The 14,962-nt window shown below is 33.2% G+C and overlaps 1 protein-coding gene across 13 annotated transcripts in view; it reads left to right on the forward strand.

The window, feature by feature from the left end:
- The window catches only part of ADK (adenosine kinase), a 506,333-nt gene that overhangs the window by 193,064 nt on the left and 298,307 nt on the right, over positions 1 to 14,962 (forward strand). The window lies entirely within an intron of this gene.

Genomic DNA, 14,962 nt, shown 5'->3' on the forward strand with positions numbered 1-14,962 from the left:
TAAAGTGATACATTTTGTCTTGTCTAAATGGACTACTGTAGGATCTGGCAACTTAGCTCTCTCCAACTCATTGGGAGTTCTTGACACAAATGAGTGGAATCATATAGTGTATAGCTTTTGAATCTGGCTTCCTTCACTTGGCATAAGTGCATCTGAGATTCATCCATTTTGTTGTGTATCAGTAGTTTATTTCTTTTACTGCTGACTAGTATTCCATCATATAGATGTGCTGCAGCTTCTATATTCATCCCCAGTAGAGGAATATTTAGAATGTTTTCATTTCGGCCATTTTGAATAAAGCTGCTATAAACATTTGTAAGTTTTTGTGTTTACATTGTGTTGTTTATTTTCATTATTACTGAGTTTTGAGAGTTCTTTATATATTCTGAATCCAAATCTTTCATCAGATAAGTGATTTGCAAATACTTTCTCCCATCTGTTCTTATCTTTTCATTTTCTGAACAGTATCTTTCAATGAGCCAAAGTTCTTACCAATTTATCAGTTTGATTTTTATTGATTATGCTTTTATGTATTATTAAGAACTCTTGGCCTAACTCAGGGTCAGAAGGATTTTCTCTGATATTTTCTAATAAAAGCTTTATTGTTTTAAAACGCTTTTATGTTTACATCTCTGATCCATTTTGAGTTAATTTTTGTGTGTAGAAGATGAGATGTGAATAAGGTTCCTCTTTTTCTCCCACTTTGGCTTATGGATATCTAATTGTTCTAGTCCATACCCTTTCCTGAGTTTTTTAAAAATTGTTTTAATTGCCTTTATGGTTTTCTTGGAAATCAATTATATGGTTGTATTTCTGTACTCTCTATTCTGTTCCATTGATCTGTATGTTTATGCTTTCTCCAATATTATGCTGTACTGATAACTACATCTTCATAGTAACCCTTGATGTGTTTGGGATTTTTTGTTTTTGGTCTCTATAATCATGTTAAAATGAGTCTAAAAGTTGAAATTATTACATTTTACAGGCTGAGAATGTCGTATAGTTACATATAAATTTTCACTGTTGTTGGATTTTGATATAATGTATATGTTAGAAAATGTGTTTTCAGTATGCATAGAAGAAGTGCTATTAAATTAGTTGAAGGGGGGGGCAGCCCCGGTGGCTCAGTGGTTTGGCACTGCCTGCTGCCCAGGGCGTGATCCTGGAGACCCTGGATTGAGTCCCACGTCGGGCTCTCTGCATGGAGCCTGCTTCTCCCTCTGCCTGTGTCTCTGCCTTTCTCTCTCTCTCTGCATCTCTTTGAATAAATAAATAAAATCTTTAAAAAAATAGTTGAAGGGGATTTTGAAATAAGACTAATAAGAAAGAGTAAATAGTAAATGGAAAGCTTATACATCTTATTGTCCCTACCTTTTTGTTTTAAATATTTATTTTTAAAGGAGACTTATTTTGTTCTGGTGACTGGTTTGATTTTTATAGATTTTTTCAGCAATGTAACCTTGGACATAGATTTTAGAACAAATGGTCTATATGATAGATGTAGGTAATGCTGGCAGGGGTGGCATGGAGGTGATTCAGGGAAGACAGTGCAACTAATAAAAAGTAATTAAGCCAGATACCCTGCTAGGTTGTTGTTTTATCCTGTGGGGAAATTTTGAGAAAAATCAGTGTCAAAATTGCTTTCAGAATGAACTGACAGGAAGTGTGAGTGTATTTCCTGTTAATGGTTGTGGAGTGGAACCCAGAGAATTATTCACCTGCCTCGTGCTCAGGTGGGCATAGCAGCTTTCACCAGTTCAGGAGGAAAGATCTTAGGCATAGACAGGCATAGCTGTTCAAAGTAACCTGGAACAAGGGCAAATGGTTAGGTCCAAAGGATATAAGAGGGGCACTGACAGCATTTGATGCATACCCTTATTACTTTTAAGTTCCTTTCCTGGATTATTATAATAAACAACTTTAGTCAAATCATCCCTTTAATGATATTTTCTAGATAAATTAGATTATAGTTTCTATACTTACGCTTGTCTCTACTTTTTATTCATACAGCTTCATTAATTTCTATATATTTATGCCTGTTGTCATACTATTTAATTACCTAGAAGAGCTTCCTAACTGCACATTTAGAGTTGTTATTGTATATTCCCTCTTCAGATCATGTATTTTAAAATGTTAAATGATAAGAGAGTATATAAGATGACAGAAAAACATATAAAATGTTTTCAATATCTTTAGCCATCAGAAAAAGTATGAATTAAAACTACATGTGAAATCCCTGCATATATATTTGAATAACTAAAAATTAAAATTGCTGACAATAACATGTGCTAGTGGGAATGTAAAATGACATAGCCACTCTGGGAAACAGTTTGGCATTTCTTATAAAATTAAACATACATTCCATATGACTCCAAATTCTTGAGTATTTATCATAGAGAAATGAAAACTTATGTTCACACAAAAAACTTGCTACACAAATATTTACAGCAGCTTTATATGTAATTGCTCCAAATTAGAAACAATCCAAATAACCTTCAACAGGTGAATGGATAGATGGACTGATACATCTATAAGATAGAATATGACTCAGCTTTATTTTTATTTTTTTTGAAGATTTTATTTATTTTTTTTTTGAAGATTTTATTTATTTATTTATTCACGAGAGACACAGAGAGAGAGGGGGGGGGGCAGAGACACAAGGCAGAGAGGGAAGTAGGCTCCATGCAGGGAGCCCAACATGGGACTCCATCCCGGGTCTCCAGGATTACACCCTGGGCCGAAGGCAGATGCTAAACCGCTGAGCCACCTGGGCTGCCCTATGACTCAATTTAAAAAGGAAAAAAGTATTCAGACGGACAGCAATATGCATGGATACCAAGGGCATCACACTGAGTTAAAAGAGCCAATCTGAAAAGTTGATGTTCTGTATGATTTCAATAATATAATGTTCTTGAAATTTAAAATATACGTATAGTTTTGGAAGACAGAATAGTGGTTGCTAGAGGCTAGGGATGAAGGGGAAAGGAGAGGATAGATAGTGTGAGTATAAAGTTGTCATACAAGGAGTCTTCTTGGTGGGGATGGAACAGTTCTATATATTGAATGCGGTGGTGGTCTCATAGATCTATATGGCTGATAACATTGCATAGACTATAAATACACTCAAGCAAGAATGTCGATAAAATCTAGTGAAACCGGAATGGATTCAGTAATTTACTATTATACCAATGTCAGGTTCCTGAACTTGAAAATGGACTGTGATCATATAATATGTTATCATTAAAGCAAGCTGAGAGAGGGTAACATGGGAGCCCTCTGTATTATTTTTGCAACTTAACTGTGAATCTAAAATTAGTATGTGGTCATTGCATAAGTCCTCTTTATTCACATACTTTGCATCTTATATCTAAACTAATTCTCTTTCCATGACAGAATAATCCCATGGTGTGCAGTTTTTTTTTATACAAAGCAAAGGCTTAAAAGACTACAGAACTAATTGCATGAAAATAAATGTTGTTAACTATTTTGCGTTGGTCTATTTATTACCTTCTTCACAAAATTCCAGGGATCCAAATGTAAGTAAAAGTTTTATTTTCAAAATGATCTGCTTTATAAACAAAACTAGAGGGCCTTCCTGATTTCTTCAGAATTCTGTGCTATAAATTGAAACTTTTGGTGGTCACCTATCTCATAGACATAAACATAGTATCTTCTCTGTCTGTAAAATTATTTTTCTTCATTTGACCAATTTGTACCCATTTAATGTGTCTCAAGCTTAAACCTTGTGGAGGTCTTACCTTTGATACTCCTCTTCAAATCTATGTTTAGTGCCACTCATATGCTCTTATATCAGGCTGGATTCATTTTACAAATGTACAAAATGACCAAATAATAGGCAAGTTAATCACCCAATTGAAACAGTGGCATTTGGTGTAAAACCTCAGAATACATCCTAAATCTTAAATGTACAAATAAATTATTCAAAACATGAGACCACCCAACCCATTCTAGTGATATTTAACAGAGATATATTTGTAACTGGTAGAAGAAGAATCACTCCCTGGGTACAAGATCAATTGCTGTTCATTTTATTCACCTGAAGATAAATCACTTTCACAGATTTTGCAGACTTCTCTTTTTCCTGAAAAAATGATTTATTAAAGTGGAGGTTTCTTTATTATATCAATGCTGGCTTACTCTCCCCTTTATAATACTTCTATATTGAAGGAAGCCAGAGGCCAATCATAGTCTTGTCTGTTCTGCTCTTTATTTCATTGTTATTTTAAAACCCGTTGATGAATTTTTCTCCATTTTGAAGGCCCATTTTTCTCCTACATATGAGAGAATTTTAAATATTTGAGATGATGTTAATGTATTTTATTACTTTAAATTGTCTTTAGTTTGATTTTTTAAAAAAAACTTACTAATTTATATTCATTTAGCATAATTTTAGGATTCAGCCATATTGACCAGAAAAATAGTATTTTTGGGGTGAGTGGGAGAGAAGGAAAAAGGTGTAAATAACTGGTTAAAAATCTAAGGAAATGTTTTCAGTGTTTCATCATGTATATACATTTGCATTGTTTATATTATTATATGAGAAGAACTCACTTGTTTCCCTATATTCCCACATACTGTTTGACAGTTTGAGTAATGTGACAGTATTCATTTCTGCACCTCGTGACTTTTCATTCTTAAAATATTTTCTAAACCAGATTCCAAAACATATATTCTGATTTCTAGTTTGGAACTCTTAATGTTACTATTCAAAACAGTAAGCAAATGAGGGGGTAGTACTCTTCTGCTTCGAAAAAGTAAATAGAAGTTTGGACTCATTTGGAAAATTTAGGATATGTAGCTTTAATGTATATATATAAAATGTATGTGTGTGTGTGTGTGTGTGTGTGTGTGTATATATCATCTGGGTATATAGGTTGACAGATTAGGGGATCAGAATAGAGTGAAGAAATAAACCTGAATAGAAATGGAAATTCAGAAGAGTATGTAAAAACTGGCAACCAGTGTAGGAAAACTGAGGAATTGTTATTTCAGGAGAATTACTTTCCACTCACTGTGCTTTCTTACTGTGTTAATAATTTTTATAATGTGCTGTGTATTATCAATTTAAATACATAATTTTGAGAAATTAAAATGGCTGGCATATTTATACAGTAGCAGTTTGTTTGCTCAATATTTAATTATTGCCAGTTTGCAGAATATAATGGTACTGGTAATAGTACAATATATAGAACATTGGACTGTGCCTTTCAAATACTTTTTTTTTTCATAAAGATTTTATTCATTCATTCATGAGAGGCACAGAGAGAGAGGCAGAGACACAGGCAGAGGGAGAAGCAGGCTCCATGCAGGGAGCCCAATGTGGGACTCGATCCTGGGACTCCAGGATCACGCCCTGGGCTGAAGGCAGACGCTCAACCGCTGAGCCACCCAGGGATCCCCTCCTTTCAAATACTTTTAAAGAAAACACAAACTTCTTCCCTAACAAATATTTCTTAGTGATTTTTAATATTAACTCTTGGTCTTTCAGTTAGCCCTGTTTATCACATCCTTTGCATCTTTTATCTAAGCTAATTCAGACATATGCCCTCCTCCTTTATATCAAAAATTTAGAGAGACACAATTTATGCCTGCCCCTATTCATGAATACTTGTCCTCATTTTCTTGTGCTGTATATAAAACCCTGTCAGATCAAACTTTAGTTTCCTCTTGTATTTCCTTCTCCTTGATAGAATACCAAGTATATTCAGTGATGTCCTGGATTTGTTTCTTTCACACTTAAATTAATTTTTACTCTGATTTCACCAAAATTTCATATACTTGCCATAGTCTACATTCAGTGGATTTTTATAATCATTACCCTTGTTTCTTGCTGTTTCTGTTTTTGTTGGTGTTTTCTTTTGCTTTCTGCTTATGGCTTCTTCAAAGTTTTTTATGTTTGGATGTCCTCAATCCAAAATCCACCATGTGTTGGCTCTTATGTAGTTGCTTACATAATACAAATAACTATTCTTGGAGTTTTGTGTATTTATTTGGCTGTCATTGTATTGAAAATTGTTTTGACAATTCATTTATGAACTTTCCTAGTGCAGAAATGTGCATTGCAAGATCAGCATGCCCAGGCTTGTGGTGTTATGGATATATGTGTATTTTCAAACGTTTAAAGATTTTTAAAATGTGTAAAGCATATAGTTAACACAAATGTCACCATTCCTTGGTTCTGTCTATAAACTCTCCTCCCCTAAAGGAAATTAAACTGCTATTTCGGGACACCTAGGTGGCTCAGTGGTTGAGTGTCTGCCTTCAGCTCAGGGCGTGATCCTGGGATCTGGGATCGAGTCCCACATCGGGTTCCTAACAGGAAGCTTGCTTCTCCCTCTGCCCCTCTCTCTCTCTCCCTCTCTCTCTCTTCTCTCATGAATAAATAAATAAAATCTTTAAAAAAAAAGACCCTACTGTTCCAATTAGCAAAAACAGTTTCTAACATAGGTCTTTCATAAAAGTGAAGTGGTATAACACAAACTTTCATGAAGTGAGGAATACTTCTTGCTTCATGCTATTTTGACTTTTGTAAGGTTTCATAGGAACACTCCACCTTCAGATCCTGGGAGAAACTTGTATTTTTTTTCTATCTTTTTACTTTTAATCTATTTGTAACTTTTCATCTAAAGTATGTCTTCTATAGACATACACACATGTCTTCATTTTTAAGATTTATTTATTTATTTGAGAGAGGGAGAGAGTGTGCACACAGCGGGGGTGAGGGGCCGAGAGGGAAAGAGAATCTCAGGCAGACTCCCTGCTAAGCACAGAGCCCGAACAAGGGCCTGCTCCCTCGACTCCAGGACGACCACTCAAGCTGAAACCAAGAGTCAGACACTCAATCATCTGAGTCGCCCAGGCACCCCCGTAAATGTCTTTTAGATATAATTATCATAACTATTGCTATGACACTGTAAAATTTGTCCCTTTATATTACTTACATGAAGTCAGTTTGCTCTTCCATAAAACATCTTCTACTCTGTATATAAAGCACAGCTTGTTTTTTTACTAAGGCCTTTGAGAAAAACATTTGAGTAAGCTTAAGTTTCATTGCATTTGGGATGCTTGGGTGACTCAGTGGTTGAGCGTCTACCTTTGGCTCAGGGCGTGACCCCGGTGTCCTGGGATCGAGTCCCACATTGGGCTCCCTGCATGGAGCCTGCTTCTCCCTCTGCCTATCTCTCTGTCTGTGTCTTTCATTAATAAATAAATAAAATCTTTTTTAAAAAATGTTTCATTGCATTTAAAAATTCCCGTTATCTAATATGTCAAAAGTTCATGTTTATTTCCCTTATTTTCATGACATGGGTCATATCATAAGAACAAATAAAAATAGTTATTTGTAGTTTGATGAATACTAGATTTTAATCTTATTATATAGTAGATATATTCTGTAATGGAGATATAAATATTAAATATAACATTTTAGTTAAATTTATGTACCATTAGATTTTTCTCTGAATATTAAATTTTTGTATTGGTAGTTTATTGCCATTTACAATTGTATGCTACTAATGATGTTGGTAAGTGCTTCACAGTTACAATAAAATGTAATTATAAAACATGGGTGGGCATACGATGTCCTTCGACAGATGAATGGATAAAGAAGATGTGGTGTATATACAATAGAATATTACTCAGCCATCAGAAAGGACAAATACCCACCATTTGCTTCGACCTGGATAGAACTGAAGAGTATTATGCTGGGTGAAATAAGTCAGTCGGATGAGGGCAATCATCATATGGTTTCACACATACGTAGAATTTAAGAAATAGTGAAAGATTATAAAGGAAAGGATGGAAACCGAATGGGGAAAATTAGAGAGGAAGACAAACCATGAGAGACTCTTTTAACTCTGGGAAACAAACAAAGGGTTACGGAAGGGGAGATGGGGGTGGGGATTGGGTAACTGGGTGACAAATACTAAGGACACTTGATGGAATAAGCACTGAGTGTTATACTATATGTTGGCAAATTGAATTTAAATTCAAATTTTAAAAATTAAAAATAAAAGGTTCCATTAAACTTTAAAAAAAATATGGGTGGGCATCATCTATAATTGATTAATTAGCTTATAAATAATGCAAACTAATATAAACTTCTGTTGATTTCCAGTTTCTAATCAATCTGACTTGAAGTATTATTTTTATGTATTTTTGCCTTAAAAATATCTTAAATGTGGAAAGAAAACACTAATATTTTATTTTTTTAAAGATTTGCTTATTTATTTATTTATTTATTTATTTATTTATTTATTTATGATAGAGAGAGAGAGAGAGATAGAGATAGAGGCAGAGACACAGGCAGAGGGAGAAGCAGGCTCCATGCAGGGAGCCTGATGCAGGATTCGATCCAGAGACACAGGCAGAGGGAGAAGCAGGCTCCATGAAGGGATCCAGGATTGTGCCCTGGGCCAAAGGCAGGCGCCAAACCACTGAGCCACCCAGGGATCCCCAGAAAACACTAATATTTAAATGCAAAGTTAAAAGTATTCTATAATGTAAAAAAAAAAAAAAAAGCAATCTTGTTTTTGAAATGTTCAGTTTATTTGATTTTGTGTGTATAAAAGTTCTTTAGGGATTTAAAAATGCTTTTCTAAATTAAAAAAAAGGCATAGAACAGAAATAAAGCTTTAAAAATGCTCTAAATCCTTATGCATTAAAACGTTTTCATTTTTTTTAAAGAAGCATCACTTTAACACTGCGTAAACTATGTATTCAACAAATTGGTATATGGATTATAATACAGGCACCTAAATCTCAGGCTTTACTTAGTCTCTCTACTGATTACTACTGTTGAGTATAAGTTTCATATGAGAATAGGAAAAAGGGAGCTCATCATTCCCCTGAGCATCTGGAATAAGTTCCTGCCAGAGGCAAGATAGTAATTTTTGTCTTTTTGTCCGTATAGCAAACCTAGTATTGGCTGAAATGAATCACATGCAGAAACTCAAATACTCTCACAGAAAGATTCCAGTGTTTGTGTGATTTCTTTTGCTGGAAAAATTGCATGTTTTTGACTCCTACATAATTCCTTTATCAATAGTAAAAATTTCCTCATGACATAGATCCTTCAATCTTTTTTTTTTAAGATTTTATTTATTTATTCATGAGAGACACAGAGAGAGAGGCAGAGACACAGGCAGAGGGAGAAGCAGGCTCCATGAAGGGAGCCCGACGTGGTACTCAATCCTGGGTTTCCAGGATCACGCCCTGGACTGAAGGTGGCGCTAAACCGCTGAGCCATCAGGGTTGCCCCAGATTCTTCAATCTTAACATTTTTGATAATTAACCATTAAGTCCCTGAATATTATATTATTATTATCATTATTATTAAAACACTTATTGTTTTGAATGAATATTAGCTCTGAATACTGGTAACCTAAAAACATGAAGTTTACTTCAACTCTTTTGTGGTTCTTTGGAGGAAGACATCTTTTTGTATAGTCTTAAGAAAATCTTTGCAAATCTCTTGGATGATAGAAGCACTCATAACAAGTGACAGTTACGGTGGGAGCTCACAAGATAGATCTTCTCTGTGCTCTACCATCAAGTAGATAAGTGATCTTGGGGAAGTGCTTCAACTTCTTAATCTATTCACTGATTATTTTAATCTTGATTACTTAGGCTCATTATGGTTCCAAAATTTCATGGCATCTTTCTATTTTTAATTATAGTTTTTAAAATCTAAGTAAAAAACCCATATTGGATTCAAAGGGAAAGTTCTATTAGCACTTAAATTAAATTTGAGTTGTTAGATATCTTACTGCTTCTCACTTTTCACTCACGGCTTCCACTGTGTGTGATTATGATTATTTAAGCCATATGCACTTAATGCATTAAGTCCAAGCAGAGGACTGTGATAAATCAGTAAAACTTCATTCTGAGTATTTATTCATTCTGTGGATTTGGTTGTATTGTGGTCAAATTTTTTCTAATTTTATATGCATATCTTGGGAGTTTGTTATTTGGCCACGCTCACATGGCTTGATACACTGATAAGTAATGCTAAGTGTTCAAGCACAGCTTTCCAGACTAAGTTTATTTCTACAGGTTAAACCACCTAGTTGCTTTTTTATCATTTCACTTTTTAAGATTATTAACAAAGTATGTATAAGTCAGCTTTTTAAAAACCTCTGCCACTTGAAGGATAATAAAATGACCCAAGGAAAGGAAGAAAAACATATTAGATGATATATAAAGTTTATACTTAATCCTATGCAATCAACAGTTAATGATACAATGTTTGTAGGCTAGGCTTACTTTTATTTTATTATAAGCCCTTTTGGTGTAGTGGTGTGGCTAGAAATGTAGAGTGTGGATCCAGATGAGTTGGGGAAAATTTACAGATAGAATTTTCAGAAGCTGAAGAGAAAAGCATATTGTCCTTAGAAGGTTTTAAAAAATTATTCAGATTTTCCATTAAGCTTTTTAGATCTCTCAACCATCTATTTTTTTTTCTATTACAATTTTAGCCCGTTCCTTTTATATTGTCTTCAGTTCAAGTTGGACAGTTGATCCATATTCTTTCTAATTTTCATTATATTTAAAACTGAAGTTTTCTCAATTTTATTTTCTTAAGCAATTATTTGTTAGTGGACATTAGGTACTATTTATAAATTCCCAATTCTTGGTTATAGTGCTACTTATTTATCTTATCATATAACTAAATACATATGTTTGTCAATCCACAGTAAGAAATGCAGTTTACATCACTTCTAAAGATGCCTCTGTTTGTGTGTGTGTGTGTGTATATATATAACTAAAATTATTCATTAAATAATTTCTACCCTTAGTACCTTGCAGGGCACTTTGGTTTTTTTATTCTGTTAGATATAAAAGTGATGGCTGTGACCCATTATGATTATCATCATCCATTAGTGCATCACAGACTACTACTTGAAAATCACTGAAAGATGTTGATTAGTATAAATGGGGAATCTTCTCCATCTTGCCCACATAGTAGATATATTACTGGGTTATTTTATATAATACTCATTTCATAGGATAGTTTGCATCTTGTTATATAAAGTTTTTTCCATTTTTAAATTTTGTATCAACTGAATCAAGAACTCTAATGTTCAGTACATCTTTAGCAAGCCTATTTCAAGTCTTTCTGTCTCAAGTAATTACTCTATATGTTGGTCACTTCATTGGACACCTTACCTCTAAACCTTAAAATACTTCAGTATAGCTTCATTTCATCTGTTATTACCCCCATTTCAAGATGGAAAACTGAGTGTTGGGAGATAGTTCATGCATTTTTCACGTGCCTGCACAGTATAAGTCTTCTAAGCAAAGGCATTTACATTGCGGGTGTTTTGTATAAGGAGAAATTCCTGGGTAGTGAAACTAGTAATGTGTCCATCCTTGGAGACATCCCAAAATTAAAATTAAAAGACCTCACCTTCCTCTTCCTGTAAGAGAGCTGCCTTTATACTAGAGTAATGCACTATCTTTCTTTTCTGGAGCAGAGCAGAAACCTTTAGAAGATCAGAGTTTCTTAGTTTTAGGATTACTCTCTGTGCTGCTCTCTGCTGCATGTGCCCGTAATATCCAGCCTTCACTGCATTGCCCCATGAGGATTGGAACTCAGGGAAATAGCACTAAGTTATTGCTCTGGCTGCTGTTTTTGCCATGAGCAATAAATTTTCTTTGTCTCTGATCCAGAGGTCTCATGTCCTCATGTCACTCTGTGTGTGTGTATGTGTGTGTGTGTGTGTGTGTGTGTGTGTGTGTGTAGAGAAAAAAGGAGAAAAGAGATAGGCAGACACTAATTTGTTAATGTATGTAGGACTATCAAATCCTTGATGGTTTCTGAATTAATACTTGTTTATAGGAAGTGCAGGGCTGTGCTTTTAGTAAATTCAAAACTGCAATTTGGCCTTAAGCCTTACATAGGTGGCTAACAAAACTAGACAATACAGTGCCAATGACTAGGATTTAGCATAAGCAGATAATATAAATATTTTCTGTCACATTTGTGTGTTTATGGTCTATGACTCTGAATATTTTTCTCCCCACCCTTTTATGTTAAACTAAAAAAAGTGGTAGGCTGGGATTGGAGTATCTAGGATGAAATTCTATTTATATGGATAAAATTTTGTAGCCATATGTATATATTTCATAATACATTGAAAAATAAAGTATAATCACCTTTAATAATAAAATAAATTACTTATTAAAAAATCTACTTAATGCACAGAATAAAAATAATTCTAGAATTTTTGAAGTTAACGTATTTCTCAGTAACTAGAATTATAATGTAAACTATAAAACTGGACTTAATTTGCCATTTATTTATAATAGTTTAAAAACGGAATCTATCTCATAATTGTGACAGATGCAAACTTGGAGTATACATCTATATTACCTGTTATGGAATTGACTCATATCCATAAATGCTGATTTCAAATGACAGGGTTTATGTAATACTTTGGGTATTATTAATCCTATGTTTTAAGGCATAACTCATAATGCAAGTTGACCTTATGGAACATTTAAGGGAAATTCCTTCATTTAGCATTATATAGGTTTCTATGTGATATATAGGACACTTGATTTAATATTAACATCTGTGTAGACACAAGCCTATTGTCCACTTCAAATTTTTATATATATAGAATATAAAATAGTTTGCGCAAACGCATATGGATTAGTTTATTAATATAATTTTATATTAAAACCCTTTATACCCACTTAAATGTATATATAATTTGCATTACATGTATTTCATAGTAGGAGATAAGAAATAGACTAAACCTTCCATTCTTGGAGGTAAAAATTCTTTATCCTGTGTTTGGCTACATGAGAAAGATGAAGGTATTTTTGTTTTCCATAAGTTATCAACAAACACTTATTATAGATACATCAGCAGATGCTTACTACATCTCTACAGATCCATTCATAAATATAACCACATTTCCTGAAGTATAGTTAGAACTGTCTGACATGGATAATTATGAGAAAATAATTAGCAACATACATAATTTGTAAATATTAACTAGTTACTTAGGATATTCTGAATCGTAGTTATTCCAAATTGCATATCATGCCAGAAGAAATCAAGATGATAACAGAATAAGCGATGGGTAGAAACTTGCATAAAATCAAATTGTTTGTACAGAGGCAGAATGACCCAGTTTGTTTCCTTTATTCACTTTTCTTATTTTCTTCAGAATTTACTTAAATAATTTATTCCGATCTTCAAATTCCTGCCCAGTCTCCTGTCCCTTTTATCAGAAGACAGTTTCTCAACTTTTCCTACTAAGCAATCATTTTAGCCATTAAGAAGTATTCTCAATGTCTGAACTCTCTGTATTTAAATGTAATAAGTTATTTTTAGTCTTCATACTAAATATCCAGTACCTTTTGAAATTTTTAATATAGAACATTTCCACTTAGCAATTCTTCATATGATAATATATAATTATAGAAAGTATAATTTCCTTTGTTGATTAACTGTTACTGGTTAATGCTGAAGTAATTGCTGATATTTATTTTCTCTGTTCTCTTTTTTAAAAAAATACCACTTGCTTTCTTGTTAGTACTTTACAAACATTTACCAAGTTAATGTGTAAGTTGTAAAACAGATATAAAATTGTTTTTGGAAAAAAAATTTTAAATGGAAGTGTTTTTGGCAGTAAAACTTTTTCTTTGAGAGTGAAGGGATACTGGATTACAATCAACATTTTTAGATATTTCATATGTAGAGAACCAAATAAAATTATAAAGTTGATATAAATATCAATGTGCTATGCAACTTCACACTTTATATGTTCATGTCCCCAAATTGGAGTGTTTTAAGAAGCATGAAGAGTTCTCCAAATTAGTTTATGTATTGCTTGTCTGGTTATGTTCTGTAGATTTTTTAAAATAGTAATTCTGCAAGAAAGGCAAGGAAAATTTGCTTTGGAAAGAGTGAAAACTGCAAATGCATTTTATGTTCTATGACACTGTATATTGTATCTAGCTGGTAAACTATAATTGTTGTACTACGGATTCAGAAAATATAAGCTGATAGGCATAATGATAGCTATTTTGTAAATATGAATATTTAAGCATTAGTTGAAATCTAAAATAGTTACCAATGGATGTTTTAAAAATTTGCCTATAATCTTTAAAACTGGCATTTTTAAACTGTGGTTCATGAATTATCAGTTGGAATGGAAGTCTGTTTATGGACCTATAGGAGGCCCATAAATCCATTAAAGGTTTACATTTAAACATGTGGGGTTTTTTGGAGAATACTTAACTTTTATCATAGTCTAAAAAACAAAAACAAACAAAAAAAAAACAACCAAGACCCACTGATTTAAAATCACCGATGAAGGCCATAGGGGATCCCACTATATATACAGTTGATCCTCATTATTTGTAGATACTATGTTTGCAAGTTTACCTACTCAGTAAAAATTTACTTGCAAATACCAAATCCGTACTCAGGGCACCTTTGCAGTCATTCACAGTTATAAACAGAACAGGAAAAGAAAAAAAAAAAAGATGATGTGCACATTATCATCTGAAGTAACACTTTACCTTCTTGTTTCATGATACTCATAAACAAGTATCCTTTGCATGGTATATTTAGTGCCATTTTCCCATTTTTGTGCTTTGTGATTTTGTTGTTTAAAAAGGCCATCAAGCATAGTACTAAAACGAAGTCTAGTGTTCCTAGGTGCCAGAAGGCTGTAATGTGCTCTAGAGAAAATTTTGTTAGATGTGCTTTGTTCTGGCATGAGTTATAGTGCTTTTGATTGTGAATTCAGTGTTAACAAATCAAATATTATGATGTGTGTATATATGTATGTATGCTTATATATAGCTATATATACAGCTTTTTATATCTGTATATATAAATAAAATAATGTCTCTCTAAACAAAACACAAAAAACAAAATTATGTAGTGATATTAATTGGTTGAAAAATAATGTAACCAAGG

This window comes from Canis lupus, chromosome 4, assembly GCF_003254725.2.
Source record: "Canis lupus dingo isolate Sandy chromosome 4, ASM325472v2, whole genome shotgun sequence".
Lineage (NCBI taxonomy): Eukaryota > Metazoa > Chordata > Mammalia > Carnivora > Canidae > Canis > Canis lupus.